Source organism: Prionailurus viverrinus, chromosome A3, assembly GCF_022837055.1.
Source record: "Prionailurus viverrinus isolate Anna chromosome A3, UM_Priviv_1.0, whole genome shotgun sequence".
Lineage (NCBI taxonomy): Eukaryota > Metazoa > Chordata > Mammalia > Carnivora > Felidae > Prionailurus > Prionailurus viverrinus.
Genome location: NC_062563.1, coordinates 34,143,229 through 34,159,361, shown reverse-complemented (window position 1 = coordinate 34,159,361; position 16,133 = coordinate 34,143,229).

The window sequence follows — 16,133 nt, the reverse complement described above, 5'->3', positions numbered from 1 at the left end:
ATTAGAGGTGGGTTCTAGTCAAATGAGAAGGTAGATTGAACTTCTTTGTGGTGCCTTCATCATTCTCTTTCCCTTGCCCCTTTGTGTTTCCACACATTTTGCCATGTGACCTTGCTATTTTCAACTAGATGCCTGTGATTTGTCCACCCCACTGATGTTAGACTGTAAGACTTGCTTTGGCCAGTGGGATGTTAGCAGAGGTGATATGAGCAAAGGCTTGAAACATGCTTGTGAGCTTGGGTTTGCCCTGTTGGGTCTCTTGTCATTGCCACGAGATTAACAACTCAGAAAGCCATAAAGGGCAGACCAAGGCCTAATCTCCAGTTTGGAGGAAGATCCAACAGAACCCATCCTATTTGCCAGAATCCAGCCAACCTGAAGACTTATGACCATGATAATAGATGCTCATTGTTGAATGTTACTGACCCAGAGAGTCATTCTTTACATACCATTATGGTAGCAATAGATGGTGGAGTCATTCATCTGGTATTCTTGTTCCTTCCCAGCTGTTGATGTGAATGTGACTATAAGAAGGAGAATAAAGCTGTAGAATTCTGAACAGCGTTTGTCTTCAAGACAGACATAGGCTCCCAGAGCTTCCTCTGCCATCAAGAGGATGCCATTTGTTCCGGGAGGGCTATGGGATAAATCCTTTCAACAGATAGAATGAGGCTTGAGGCAGGTTAGTTCAACCTCCTCATTTTCCACACCCCTGGGTAAGGATACAAGGCAGAAATACTTTTAAAGTGTGGGAATTTTTGCCATGCAAAGGGACCTGTAAGGACATCCAACATCGTGTGAGCCAGGCCTATGATCCATCAAGTTCAGTGTTCTGTTCTACTTTTAAAACAATAGAAAGTTCTGTTTTTTGTGAGAACACAGAATTGCCCTTCAAAATATCAGCCTCAGGGAGTTGGCAAAACTAACCTTTTCTGAGTACTCAGTATAGGCCAGAGCGCTAAGCTAAACACTTCCCAGACACTCAATAACATACACTTACTGTTCAACAGCACCCTCCCACCCGCTTTTTCTTGTAAGCAAACCTTGATTTGGTTCAGATGCTTAGGGAAGGTAGCTCCTCCCTCTTCCCAGGGAATGAACTATTACTGGTCTATTGGTCGACACCAGTTATAGAATCCTATTCTCCTTTGTCCTTGGTTGATTTAGGAGGTGGTTGAGAGACCCAAATCTTCCCGATGGATTAAAAATGTAGGGATGCCTGGGTGGCTCAGTTGGTTGAGCGTCTGCCTTCGGCTCAGGTCATGATCTCGCAGTCCGCGAGTTTGAACCCTGCGTCAGGCTCTGTGCTGACAGCTCAGAGCCTGGATCCTGTTTCAGATTCTATGTCTCCTTCTCTCTCTGACCCTCCCCCATTCATGCTCTGTCTCTGTGTCAAAAATAAATAAATGTTTAAAAAAAATTTTTTTTAATGTAGGGCGTTAGGGAAACATTTCTCTCCCCTAACCCTTTCTCTGCAGTATATTACTGCGTAAAGAGGATGGCCAAGTAGAAATATGAAAAGATCCTTGGTCCTTCATGAGACTGTTGTTAACCTTAAAGATCCTTGGTCCTTCATGAGACTGTTGTTAACCTTTTGAACCATTTCTAGACTTCCTGATAAGTGAGGTAATATGTATCTTTATTACTTAAGCCATATTGTTACTCTGAACTGATCTAATGGAAAATAATATTATCCCCCATTTTACTAATTATAAAGTTGAGACTTGGAGGGTTGAATTAACCTGCTCAAGGTCACACAACTTAGAACTGATACTGAAACCAAAGAATACTGACTTTAGAACCTGACTCTAAATTACCATGCTAGTCACTTCTAAAACCTACCACTCAGACCCGAGACCTTCCCGCTGCTTTTAACCACAATATGATATAAGTATACCCAATTCCCCTAGGAAACTGTGGTTTCAGTCTCTTATAAGTTCATAATTCACTCACAGCCTGCTATAGTGGGAAGAGCAGGTGTTTTAATTTGAATACACATACTTTCTGTCAGTCAGTTCTACCAATTGCTAGCTGTGTGACATTAGGAAAGTCTCTTACCCATCTGACATCCAACAGCCTAATATGTTAATGCGCCTCTGCTGATAATAATGAAAACTTATTATGTGCAAGGCACTGTTCTAAGGGCTTTACACTTTCAATGCATTAATCTTCACAGGAACCCCATGAACAGGGCTACTGTTATTATCTCCATTTTATAGTGGAAAGAACTGAGTCAGACAAGAGTTAAATGGTTATCCAAGATTTTTCAGCCAGTAAGTTGGAAGAACCAGAATTCAAATCCAGACAATTTGGCCCTAGAGCCATTGTATGCTATCATGAAGGCTTATTGTGAAAATCAAATGAAATCATGTATGTAAGCCTTTGTCACATAGTGTTAATCAGTGGTAGTTAATGCATTTATAATTATTCCATAATTGTACTCTCCTGCCTTTATGTGCCTTCGAGTAACTTTTTATGTACAGTATTCAAAGACAGCATCCTAATTCTGTGTTCTGTGATCTAGTCAACCTCTTTTTGCCTGCATTGATTCTATAAACTTTAATCGTATCCATTTTTATCTCTAACTTTCTAGAATTCAACAGCTCTTTTCCATTATGAACAAATGAGTTCTAATTGCATGTAAGCGTCAGATTCCTCTACCTTTTTTGAAATAACAGAGAGATACGAAGAAAAACTTCCCAGAACGAGGTCTATAATAACTACATCTGGGTTACATTAGATAGTCTTTGGCACACAAAACCCTCCATGTCTGCTGCTCCATACCCTTTCCCTGCCTGGCTGCCTGGGATGAAGATGACCTCCATGGTGACCTTGGGAGTCACGCATTAAAGAAGGCAGAGCCTCTGTTAGCCTGGGTCTTTGGATGACTGCAAGATGAAGGTCACCCTGATCACCTGCCCAGTACAGTTATGTGAATAAGAGTATGTAAGCCAAGACATAAATATCATTTACCATTAGAATCATCTTTACGTTTCACATCAATATGAGAGATAAAGTTTGTACATCTTAGATGGTAAATAAGAACATGCATCGTGATGAAATTGCCAAGTTCTGACTCAGTGAGATCTGTTATCAAGTTAAACACTGAGATAGGCATAGACTCAAAAGAAGAAACTTAAAATTATCACCAACACATGGGGAAAAAAAAAAACTATACTTTTTCTTCCCTGGAGGCTCTTATTTGAACCCTTTCTTAAAAGCACAATGTATTTTGTCTAAATTCTACTGCGGAAAAGTAAAAAGCTTTTAGATTGATTTAGTTATGTTACAAAAATGGTGGGATTTTTTTTTCTTTTGGAAAAACAAGAAAAACGACCTGATGTTCATTTAAGCTCCATTTTATCCTTCATGTAAAGCAAAAGCTTTCACTGAAAGCTGCTGATCGCCTTAAACACCATTTTGGAAAAAAAAAAAAGAAGAATTTGGAAGTACAGCTCCAAAAATGTTTAGAGAGACACTCTCAGCTGAATCTGGCTTTCACAAAAATACAGACGTTAGGGAGTAAGGACGGCAGAAGCAACGCCTCAGGACAGATGGGAAGCATTGAAGAAAGACCTCTTCACCTCACCCTACTTCCCTCCTGCCATCTCCAGAGCCTCCGGAGTGTCAAGATACAATCTTCAAGAGTCAGTTTATCTTCCAGACATGTATCTGCACTGTTCTATAAAAATAAACGTCAGCACACCCGTAATCCTCTCTCACTTCAAATATAACCACCAAGCTTTGAGTCTCTAGCGATATCTCGACAGAATTTAAAGGAAATTTCTTTTTATTTTTGAGCTTTTGAACACAATGAATGGATTCACACTTTGAAAAAAATCTTTTGGCCTATTGACTGGTGCCATGCGGTATACACTTCCTAATTAAAGTAGAGTTAAATTCTTCAATTTTGTCCCTTTTCCTCTTACACAAGGATTTCAGTCACCATTAACCGATACAAAATATGGAGCCCTCTGTATCAGCCCTTCATTTTCCAAGGGCTTTTAAGCAAACAACAGCATGGCTTTGTTTCAGATCAGGACTTTTCTTTTCTGGCATTCTCTCATTTCATTATACTTGCTCCACCCTAGCAATGGAAGAGCAAACGCTTTGATTATAACTATTCATGTTATTATTTAAAACATACAAAGGCAGTGAGGGAAAGTTATTTTTCTAAAAGGCTCTTCAGTGAGGTTCAAGTTGCTCATCCTGTATCCATTCTCTTAGAACCCATTAGCAGTAGGACTCTCTTGATTGGAAACCTCCTGGAGTTTCCTCAGGAGAAATTTGAAACTGGCCCTTTGGTGGAAGGGTGGGGAGAGGGGGGCCAAGGACAGACCAAGGAAAGAGGCAGACCTTCCAATTGGTACCTGGCAGGTTTAAAAAGCAAAGGAAATTATACAAGGCTTGTCCTGCTGGCAGCAAGACAAATAGATCTCTCTACCCACCCACTAGAACCTTCGAAGTTTATATAGAGGCCTTGCCTTGGTTCAGTCACATATATGGTCCAGGTGGCCTCAACAACACCTTACTCTCCAGACTGCATCCTTGAAAATGTCTCCCACTGTGGGAAGGATTGGCAGAACATGCATTCAGGGAAGGGAGTGAGGAGATTCTGATTGTCTGGGTCCAGGTCCTAGGTCAACCCATGGTCACATCTTCTTAATGACCTCCTCCAACAGACTTCAATTTAATATAGAATAGACATGTGCTTTTTCACTTTCCTTCCTTCCTTCTCCTTGTTCCATGGAAACTTCACTTGATGGCTGAAGTGCCAACTATAAGGTGCTTTTGAGAATGAAAACCAGGAGCTAGACTGGTGGAACAGAAAGAAGTCCTTAGGTCTTGTAACCACCAAATCACCCTGAATCATCTAGATTTTAAATGAGAAAAAAGTTTCTATCTTTTAAAAATCTTTGTAATCTGGGGGTGGTCAGCCTAGGCAGCCACAACTAACTGATGTAGAAACAAACACCAAACACTCTGGTGGCTTCTAGTGCTATTGTTTTGTTTCACGTAAGTCTTCAAATGCCTTTCAATGCTTGGTGCTAGCAAGTTAGAAAAAAATGTCTTTTTTTTTTTTCCCATGTATTTCCCCAGGGTTTTTGTTCCTGAAGAAGTTGCTGGTTCTCAGTCATTCCATCAATTCAGGATCAGTATAGAAACACTGGTTTTCATAGAAAAGAATTGTACTCAAAGTATTTGTGAAGGTAAGTAATGAGCTGCATAGTGATGCATTTTATTAAAAATAAGTCCCAATGCCACTATAGCAGCTACATAATTAGAGATAGATGTCACCATGTAAGTCAAGCTACGCTGATTTACAGAGACCATGAAGTTTTGCTTTTTCTCACTTGAAAACCATCTTTTACATTAATGTTGACATTATACTATTCTAGGGAATTGACAGAACAAGGGTTTCACAATTTCATTCTTCATCTAACTAAATAGCATAACTCAAAGGAGAGAAATACATTCCAGTTTCCTTCTGATTTTAAAGACTGGTATAATAAATAAGCCCACATCATTATTGACCAGGCTTTGCCATTCCAAACTGAATCATATAGATAGAGAATAATGTTGAGCTGGGATTTTACATTCACAGAAAAAGAGTGTCAGGTTAGCACTTCAAGGCAGATAAAAAATTGAATCAATTTGTACATATATATACTGTGTAAATATAGATATTTTATAAATATATATGCATTTCCCTACTGTATATTACCTCTATTGGTACATATTAAATATCAGACTCCCATATACAAATATGTACAAAGAGCAGAGAACAGCTAAGCCAAGCAACAGATGGCAGTGATTATGTTACAAATTAAAAAAGAAAAATAACTTGGAAAATGGTTTACTTGGAATTGCAGGGGGAAAAAAATCAGTATGAAGAAGCAAAATCGCCCCTTTTCTTGACTGCAAAGAGAAAAATGAAAATGCTTTAAAAACAAGTTGTTGCTTTTGTTTTGGGGAGTAGTTGAAAAAGAAAAATTAAGTTGCAAATAAACACAATGGAGAGAACCTCCCCCACCTCCAATAAGTTACATTCTGTTACTTGAGCTGTGTTGTCATTACATCTTCCAAAGAATGAAATAATGCAAGATTTGCAACCATTCTATATTCTAATTCTAATCTGGACAGTTAAGATAATAATGATCTCACTTGTTACCTATTCAAATTAATTTCTTAGAAATAATATCATCTTTAGTTGTATGGCAGGGATAAGCATACCTTTAAAGTGAAGGTAGGGGAGTAAATATTTTAGGTTTTGCTGGTCATATGATCTGTACCCCAACTATTCAACTCCACTGTTGCAGACTGGAAATAGCCATAGAAACTATGTGAATGAAAGAGCATGTCTGTATTCCGGTAAAACTTTATTTATAAAAACGAGCAGCAGCCTGGATTTGGCCCGTACGTTGTAGTTTGAGAACTACTGTTCTATAGGGAGAAATAAGGTCAAGATTTCTAGAAACTGTCTTTCAAAGTAAATGAGCATGCATTGTCTCATAAATGTATCATTTCTTTATTTCTCTGTGGCATGGAATGTGTAACTTTAATTCTACTAGTATACTATAAACAAGTAAAGTGCAAGATACAACAGATTTGAAGCAAGATATGATTTACATATGAAATCAAGCAACTGTCTGACTAGGTGAATGTAAGTGAATATAAAATTTTGGCCCACAACAACCCAGTAGCAGCAAAAACAGCCTGGCAACAGCAAAATCTACACTAAAGAACCATCTAAGGAAATCATCTTGCAAAATACATATTCCCCACAAGATAATGTTTGATGTATCTAATTTATAACTATTCCAATTAATCTTTCCTATAACTGTTATGCCCAGACTTTGTGATCCCCAAAGACCACCAGGGAGCCAAGTCCGATGCAAAAGCAAAGAGCCTTTATTCGAGCTAGCTGGAGCTCAATCCCCTACCTGCACCAACGCAGGGGTAAGATACTGGAGAGAGAGAGGGTGGGTTTCAAAAGCACAAAGGTTTTATAGGGATCATGGCCTTAGCCGATTGGCTGGGGAAGGGTCGTGGCCTCAGCTGATTGCCTGGGGAAGGATAGAACAATGGCTTCCAAGGTGTAGTCCCAGATCAGCAATTATCAGCGTCACCTGGAACTTGTTAAAAATGCAAATGACCTGGTGGTCACAGACCCACTGAATCAGAAACTCTGGGGGTGGGGCTCAGCAATCTGTGTTTGAACAAGTCTTCCAGGAGATTGTGATGCACTTAAAGTTTAAGAACCACTGTGTCTGAGGATCTCTAACATGTTTGGCCTCAGTGTATACAGAATGTTTCTCACTGGTCACGTATTAACCATTGGCTGTCAGCCTTGCTGTGCTATATAAATACCTAGCACCAAACACCATTCCCAGAGACTCTGATTTAATTGGTTTGGGGAGGGGTAAAATGCTCCCAGGTCATTCTAAGCCTGGACAGGGTTGAGGGCTCCTGCCTCTGGCCCCTACCTGAGAGAAGCCCTCCCTCTTCTACTCACACTTTCCACGCCTCTCACACTCCCCTTCCTCCCACCTTAGACTTCGGAAGAATGCATCAATCAGTAGCCTGTTTTCTTAGAAAACATAAGGTACCCAGGGGAGGAGGCATGGTCTGAGGTTTGAGCAGGAACTCCTTTCTGAGGCCATGTCAGGGCATAGTCACTAGTGGGCCGGCCTAGGTCTGCTCTTTCATAACCCTGTGAGAAATGCATTTATTGAAATAGCATTCTCATTAGCATTATTTGTATAAATGAAATATAAAACTGCACCAATCATATAGATAATAGGCTAACTCTTATTAAATACGGCTAAGATATGTTCTCTGGAATTTCTCTTCAACTCCATAGTTGTCCAAGGATACCATAGTCCCTCAAAAGATGTTAATTGAGTTCCTACTGTGTGATAGGCAACCTATTAAACTCTATAATTAGTTTTCTCTCTCTCTTTTATGCCAATTATGAAATCTATTAATTTGTAAATGAGAGGTTTATGGTATCATTTATCATCTTGCTACTCAATCTGTGGTCCACAGACCAGTAGCATCAGCATCCTTGGGAGCTTATTAAACATACAGAATCTTGGGCCCTGTTTCCTACCTGCTATATCAGAGGGTGCATTAGCCAAAAGCCCAAGGGATCAGCATGCACACTGGAGTTGAGAAGCACCCACATAGTATATTAGAACCACAGTCAAATAAGTGCTTCTCCAATGTCTTGGAGTCCTGGTTCCAACTTCCTTAGGAACTAATTTCGTATCAAGGAATATCTTGGCATTGAGTATAGACCAACTCTTTTAGTTTATAAAATAATCAGAGTGTCTTCTAGGCATATATCTTAAGCCTCATCTCCTGAGATGTATTGCTCTTCACAAGAATACCTGAAGCCAAATCTGTATACTGGAGTAACATGCTAAATTTTTTTTTTCAATATATGAAATTTATTGTCAAATTGGTTTCCATACAACACCCAGTGCTCATCCCAAAAGGTGCCCTCCTCAATACCCATCACCCACCATCAACCCTCAGTTTGTTCTCAGTTTTTAACAGTCTCTTATGCTTTGGCTCTCTCCCACTCTAACCTCTTTTTTTTTTTTTTTTTCCTTCCCCTCCTCCATGGGTTTCTGTTAAGTTTCTCAGGATCCACATAAGAGTGAAAACATATGGTATCTGTCTTTCTCTGTATGGCTTATTTCACATAGCATCACACTCTCCAGTTCCATCCACATTGCTACAAAGGGCCATATTTTGTTCTTTCTCATTGCCATGTAGTACTCCATTGTGTATATAAACCACAATTTCTTTATCCATTCATCAGTTGAGTAACATGCTAAATTTTGATAGATTGTTGAAGTTGAGGAAAAAAATCCATGTTGGCTCTACACTCCATGGGTAACCCACTGAGCAGCCAGTTTCCCACATTAGGATGTGCTTCTGTGTGCCATGGTGGAAAGTTAAGATTGAGCCACATGAGAAAGCTAATATGTTACTTAATGTCTATACCCAGAACATTCATTTGTCTTAATGCCTTCCCTCTTTCTTTATCTCTGAATGTTGGGAGAAGTGATTTTTGTCCTCATGGTACAATGACCAGTGCTACTCAGAAAAAAGGGCACTACATGATTCTGAGTGGCCCATACTTGATATTTGAATTTTTAAATATTGAGATCATCTGTTGACATAATTACTTACCTCCTTTGAATGTATTTCATTTTTTATCTCCTTTAGTCAAAGACTTGTACAAATTTTGATGAGCCCAGTTATCATCTTGGTCCCTTTTTGGATGAATACAGTTTTAGCAATAAGGTATATCCTATATTTGTATATTTGTTTTTTATTCCAGAGGAAGGGGCAGAAGGTGATAATTGGTCACTGCTTTTTTGTTGACTAGCCTTCTGCTGAAAGTTGCTTGACAGGTTTGGGTTCTCAAGAATGTGAGATTAAATCAACAGATAAAAGTTAGAAAAATAGCTGTAGTACTCACACAGGAAAAATATATTTCACATCTAGAAAATAGTTGTTTGGTGATAGTGATGACTTCAGTGTGTGCACATGCACGCTTGCATGCCTGTGGGTGGGTGTGAATGTGTCCATGTTAAAAAGCTCTCCCAAATTGTTTGTTTGGAGAAATATTTGTCTTCATTTTTCTAGAATGTTTAATCAGTAAGAGCAATGTCATAAATACATTGTATTTCACATATATTTACTTTCATTAAATTATATAACACTTAGTATTTAAATGCCAAATAAATCTACAGGCTTCTTTTTTCAACTTTTTTTTTTTTTTTTTTTTTTTTTTGGGACAGAGAGAGGCAGAGCATGAACGGGGGAGGGGCAGAGAGAGAGGGAGACACAGAATCGGAAACAGGCTCCAGGCTCTGAGCCATCAGCCCAGAGCCCGACTCGGGGCTTGAACTCACACACCGCGAGATCGTGACCTGGCTGAAGTCGGACGCTTAACCGACTGCGCCACCCAGGCGCCCCTACGGGCTTCTTATAAAGAGAAGCAGCCTCCTGTCCCAACCCTACCCAATTTCCCTCTCTCCAAACGTAACTACTTTTAATTATTTTACCTGATTATTGTGGCATTTAGTTCCATGTCATTAAACAATATATTTAGCTTACTACCTAATGATTCACTCTATTCACTGTCCGTTAGTTTCTCAATATGGAAGATAGGAATTTGCTCTTTGTCAACATCTTTTCCCCATCTTTTCCCCTGCCCTTATTATACCACCATGGATGTAGATTTATCTTAATTTTGGTTAGGTCTTATTTCATATTCAAATACATTCATCAGTACATATTTACATCACACATATATGTATATGCATACATATATACATAAAGACATATAGCACATATACATAGTAATAACAATGTGTATACAGATACATTCTGTATGGGTGTATATATATATACACACACTATTCATAGGTAAATCATGCAACTGTCAGGATTATCTTCCATTCTTCCACACTGTTTTATTCTCTATACCTTGTTTTATTATTTGATCAGCTTGTTTTTTATCTACCGCTAATTCCAACAGATACAGTCTCAGCTGTTGAAATCTTCTGTGATAAGCACAAGCACGTTGAACATTCTCTCAATCTCTTTTTCTTGAAGACGTCTTTGCCCGGGGCTTCTGACCCTCTCCAAGTTCTGCACCACCATCTTCTGGAGTTTTCCTTTCCTCAGACTGAGAATTTCCTTTATCTCATCACTGCGTTGGAATTCTCAATTCTTGTTTGTTTCATTCTTGCTTAACCCTTTTGTTTTCAAAGGTTTTATCCTTATGTAACCTTGCTGTCAGTGTGCTAGGGAGGTAAATTATTTGACAGCTGACATACATAAAAATGTTTTGATTCTGCCCTTCACAATTAATTGACATTTGGCTCAACAGAAAAATTCTGGTTTACAAATCATTTTCTCTTAGAATTTAGGAGGCTTTTGTTGTTGTTGTTATTGTCTTTTTGCTTTCGGTATTGCTTTTGAGAAGTCTGACTTTCTGTCTTGATCTTCCCTAGAGAAACATTTTTCCCCCCTCTGGAAATTTGTCCCCAATGGTCTGAATTTACATTAATTTTGGACTTTGGGTTACTTTCATTTATTATAATGGACATTCATTGGGGTCTTTTAATTTCAAAAATTGTGGGAAAAGCTCTAGAATTCTGGGAAATGTTCTAGAATTATTTCATTGATTGCTTCCTCTTTTTAATATTTCTCTTTCTGGGACACCTCCTGTTTTGGATTTTAGACCTTCTAGATTGTTCCTCTAATTTTCTTTTCCTTTCTGTCCTCACATCCTTGTCTTTTTGCTCTACTTTCGGTGACATTTCTTCAGTTAAACTTCCAACCCTTCTGTTTCAGTTTTCCTCTCTGCTATCATGTTTTTAATTTTGAAGAGCTCTTTTTTGTTCTCTGAATGATCATTTTTATAGCATATCTGGCTCATTTCCAATTCTCTCCATAATGCTAATTTACTTGATTTTTAAAGTCTCCTTCTAATGGCTAGTCTTTGTTCCCACCTGTTTGCTCTCTCCTGCTTGCTTTGCCTCTATTTTTATCAGCCACTTCCCACATATATCTGGTGACCTTTGGTTGCTAGTTTATTTTAAAGAGCAGAGCAAGGAAAAAAACTGATTGAAAGCTCTAAATACACGGGCAGCGCTTAAGAAGTGTGGCTCCTGCTGTAGCGTGATCAGGACAGGCTGTTTCCTTGGGTTACTTCAGTATCAATATATCTAGTCTTTTCTCTCATTTTCCTCAGCAAAGATTCTCCCACTGTTGAAGATATGGCATATTTTAAAATAAGTGTGACTTCTAGCTATCATTATTTAGAAAAAAACTTACAAAATATTGACTTCATATGACTTCCCATGTCACTATAATAATCATATGAGATAAGTAACATTATTATCTGCAATTTAAAGGTGAAGAAATGAGACTGAGGGAAGTGAACTACCCCCTTACCAATGCCATAGGAGGCAGGATTTGAATCCAAAACAGTTGTCTCCAACACGGGTTTAACAATGATTATTACTTTAGGATGTTATAAATATCTCAGTTAAATAAATACATGCATTCCATGAACAAGAGGCTACAATAGATAACCAGTAATTTTGGGTAAAGATAAGCCAAGCAGAAACCAGAGAATGGCACAACACTTTCATCTCTACACGTAGCATGGAGATTTGCACAGGCCTCTGGGTTCAAAAGCAGTTCAATAGGCTGAAGAGAATGAAAACTCAAAACAGGAATTCAAATTAAAACTTTGAAGGGTGAACTCCTGAAGTACCCATGGTTTTCCTATATGACTCTCACTGTATATATGCTCCATATGTTAACTGACATTTTAAAGCCTGACTAAAACATTACAGGCAAGATTATTTTTCTACTTCATGACTACTTAAAAAGCTGTTGCCTGCTCTAAATGCATTACTCTAACTTATAACTTCAAACATTTTCTGAGGGGTAACCGTGGTGAGATAGATGCCCTGCTGTATCCTGAAATATCTAAAATCATTGATACGGTTATAGTCAGTGTTTCAGTTTTTCTATTGAGACATAATTGACATATTACATCAGTTTCAGAGGTACAACATGATGATTTGATATTTGTATATATTACAAAGCAATCACAACTAGTCTAGTTAACACCCATTACCACACATAGTTACAATTCTTTTTCTTTTAAAAAAAATTTTTTTTAATGTTCATTTATCTTTGAGAGACTGAGAGAGACATAGCATGAGTGGGGTAGGGGCAGAGAGAGAAGGAGACGCAGAATCTGAAGCAGGTCCAGGCTCTGAGCTGTCAGCACAGAGCCTGACGCAGGGCTCCAACCCACAAACTGCGAGATCATGACCTGAGCTGAAGTCGGACACCCAACCAACTGAGCCACCCAGGCGCCCCTACAATTCTTTTTCTTAGGGTGAGAACTTTTAAGATACACTCTCTTAGCAACTTTAAAATGCACAATACAGTGTGATTAACTACAGTCACCATGCTGTATGTTACATACCTATGATTGATTGATTACACTAGAAGTTTATACCTTTTGACCACAACCATGCATTTCACCCTCTCCCCTCTGATTCCTTAATTATATAATTTTACATTTTCTGTAGTGATTTAAGTGATTTCATTGCAATTATCTAGTTTTACCTTCCCAATGACACCCTTTAATTTTATTTTCTCCATACTCAATATCTATACAAGCCAAAAACTTTCATTATTAACAAAGGCCAAGCAAAAAAATGTTATTGTCATTCATCTAAATTCCTCTTTGAAGCTCTATGTTTAAAGGTAGAAGTTCTCTACAGAAACAAAGAACTGTGATTTCCTTCTTTCACTCTGCCACACACATACTTTGTGGTATTTAAAGGCATGAATAAATATGCATACAATTGTCTTTTGTATTAGGACTCATATTTTCAAACATGGCTAAGTAAAAATAACTCCTCCCTCTAAAGATACAAGCAAGTGAGATGAAAACCTTCAGAAAATGACATATATTGATTCTGTAAATTAAATCCAATATGTAAAATAAATAGCAGTTTAAGAATTATCCTGTTATAAGGGTAGCTGAGAAGGGTTTCGCACCACCATTTAATGCATCTGATGTGTTTGCTCAAGTAGCACAAATGGGATGTTTCGCATATTAGAAAATGTGTGTCAACCAAACTTGTGCATTTATAAAAATAGTTGGCATATCTTACAGATCCCTCTCCATACAAATATGTCTTTCTCTAGGCAAGCGGCTTGTTTTAATAGCATGCTGGTGTAGCAATGTCTATGTATTTTAAGCTTCCTGGATGTTTACAAGCCTTTAAGTACTGCTCCTAAGAAAATTCAAGTAGAGTCATGTGGTAGACTGAAAGCAAAGAAGCTTCAGTTCTCTGTCTTTCCCTGTATTTACACTTTTTATAATGTCCTTTTGCACCTTCTCCCATCTACAGTGGAGTCCATGCTCCTCAAATCTGGGCTGATGTTGTGACTCAGTGTGCCCAGAAAAATGGTACAGAAGTGGCAATATGCCAGTTCTGAGCCTAAGCCCCAACCATGCCCAGCCACCAGGACGTAAGCTGTGGCTTGCCTGCTAGAGGGATGCGAGAAACCAATGAAGAGCAGAACTCATCCTAGACCAGCTTAGAGTCAGCTCACCCCCAAATATGTGAGAGAACCCAGCTAAGGTCAACAGAGCTGCCTTCCCACTCATAACTGCAAATGTCTGTGTGTGTCCAGCTAATACCAGAAGGGCTGTCCAGCAAACCCACATACCCATAAGCAGTAAAAATGTCTGCTGTGTTAAATCACTAGGTTTGGGGGTGGTTTATAACAGCATTGTTTCAGGAAGAGATAAATGACATGAGCACGGATATCCCTAGCTATTAAACCAAAATGTTATGAACCTCATAATAGACTTCTAAAAAATCACTTCTTTAGTATCCTTTTCTTTGCAAATCCAGAGTTTGCTTCCACTTGACCAAAATCATTCAGGTCATGACTTCAGATATTCTTTTTGGAAGTCCTAAAACATTCCATTTGCACAGATTAGAATTTTGACTCTAATATTAGTCAGGAGTAACAAAACACTATTTACGTAACATGAAAATAAATTGACGTATTAAATGTTATGACTCATCACTAAACTAAACTGAGCAGTAACTTTCATTTTTATGACACTTTATTTTTTAAGTGTGTATTCTTTTATATTCTTATACTTCCAGAGATAATTCAGGAGGTAAATGTTCTTATCATCCCCATTTCACACATAGGAAATCTGAACCTTACAAACCAATAAATGACTTTCCCATTTTCATGCAATTTTTCATGATAGGTTGAAATACAGTACCTTTTTCTAGTCTAATTAAGACATGCTACTTCATGAGGCCCATGAACTATTCTGCAGGAATAAAAGGCAAATGTAAACCCTTTCAAATATTTCATATTAATATTTATGTTCAATCACTCTATATTATGTGGTTATAATAACTTATAATTAGGTAGCACTTCAGGGATTACAAAACCCTAATGGTGAAGGAAGGAAAGTTAAAAGTCTCTTTCCACAGATGGAAATACCAAAGTTTAGAAAGGTTAATGAGCTCACCAGGGTCATACAATGATGGGACCAGATGTGGTTCATCCCAGTTTTTCTACACCAATACCAGAAGCCTGAGTCTGACCCTTTGCTTGAAAGAGATTTATTAAGGTCATTTCCTCAATATTCTGCATGTTACAAGTTGTACACCAACACAGCTGAGATCATCATGGCCCTAGAGGAAAAGCCATGCCAAGTAAGAAGACTTGGGTGAGCCATGTGGAGACTTTGCAAGTCAGGACTCACTTAGAGCACACAGAAGAATCCATTCATGAAGAAATAGACCAAACTAATTCATTGGCTTCTGTTGTTTGGAGTTCATAGTCAGAACAATCTCTGAATCAGTATTTTGTTCTCTAAAAAAAGGAGGGGTAAATGACCTGTCACATTCGATTAATGAAGAATATCCTTTGATACTAGCAGTATGGATAGATTGAGCCCTGTACTCACTGTGCAAAGAGTATGCCAGTTGTTCTCCGGAGGATTTTGGATACAAAATACAGCCTGCAACCCTCTGGAACCCAGGACTATAGCCACGACTGACAGCTGCACACAGTGTAAGTGGTGAGTTAAACCACGGACCCCATCTGTTTATGCTTCTTGACAAGAACAAGTTACTCTTCCAAAGATTGGCAGCAGCCCCGTTAGCACACCAGGTCCTTTCAAGTACATTAGCTTCCTTAGTCTCCAGTCAAGCGTAGGCTAAGTACTCAAGTGAGTTTTCACTTCTATCACTTAAGGCTTGGGGTAACCAACTCTCTGTGTAGGTTGTCTTCTGTTGACCCCTCCACATGCACTCTCCATCCTTCTACATTTTGCTGTCTTCCCTGGCCCCTGGGATGCTAACCTGGATGGGTTTATTAAAGGAGTAGCTTGCTCTCTGTCTTCCAGTTGGCTTCAGCCATGGGGTGCCCTAGGATGAGATGAAGGAAGGAAGGAAGGAAGGGAGGAAGGGAGGAAGGAAGGAAGGAAGGAAGGCCGAGTCAGGGTATTTATTATCCTGGCACCTGGCCTGTTT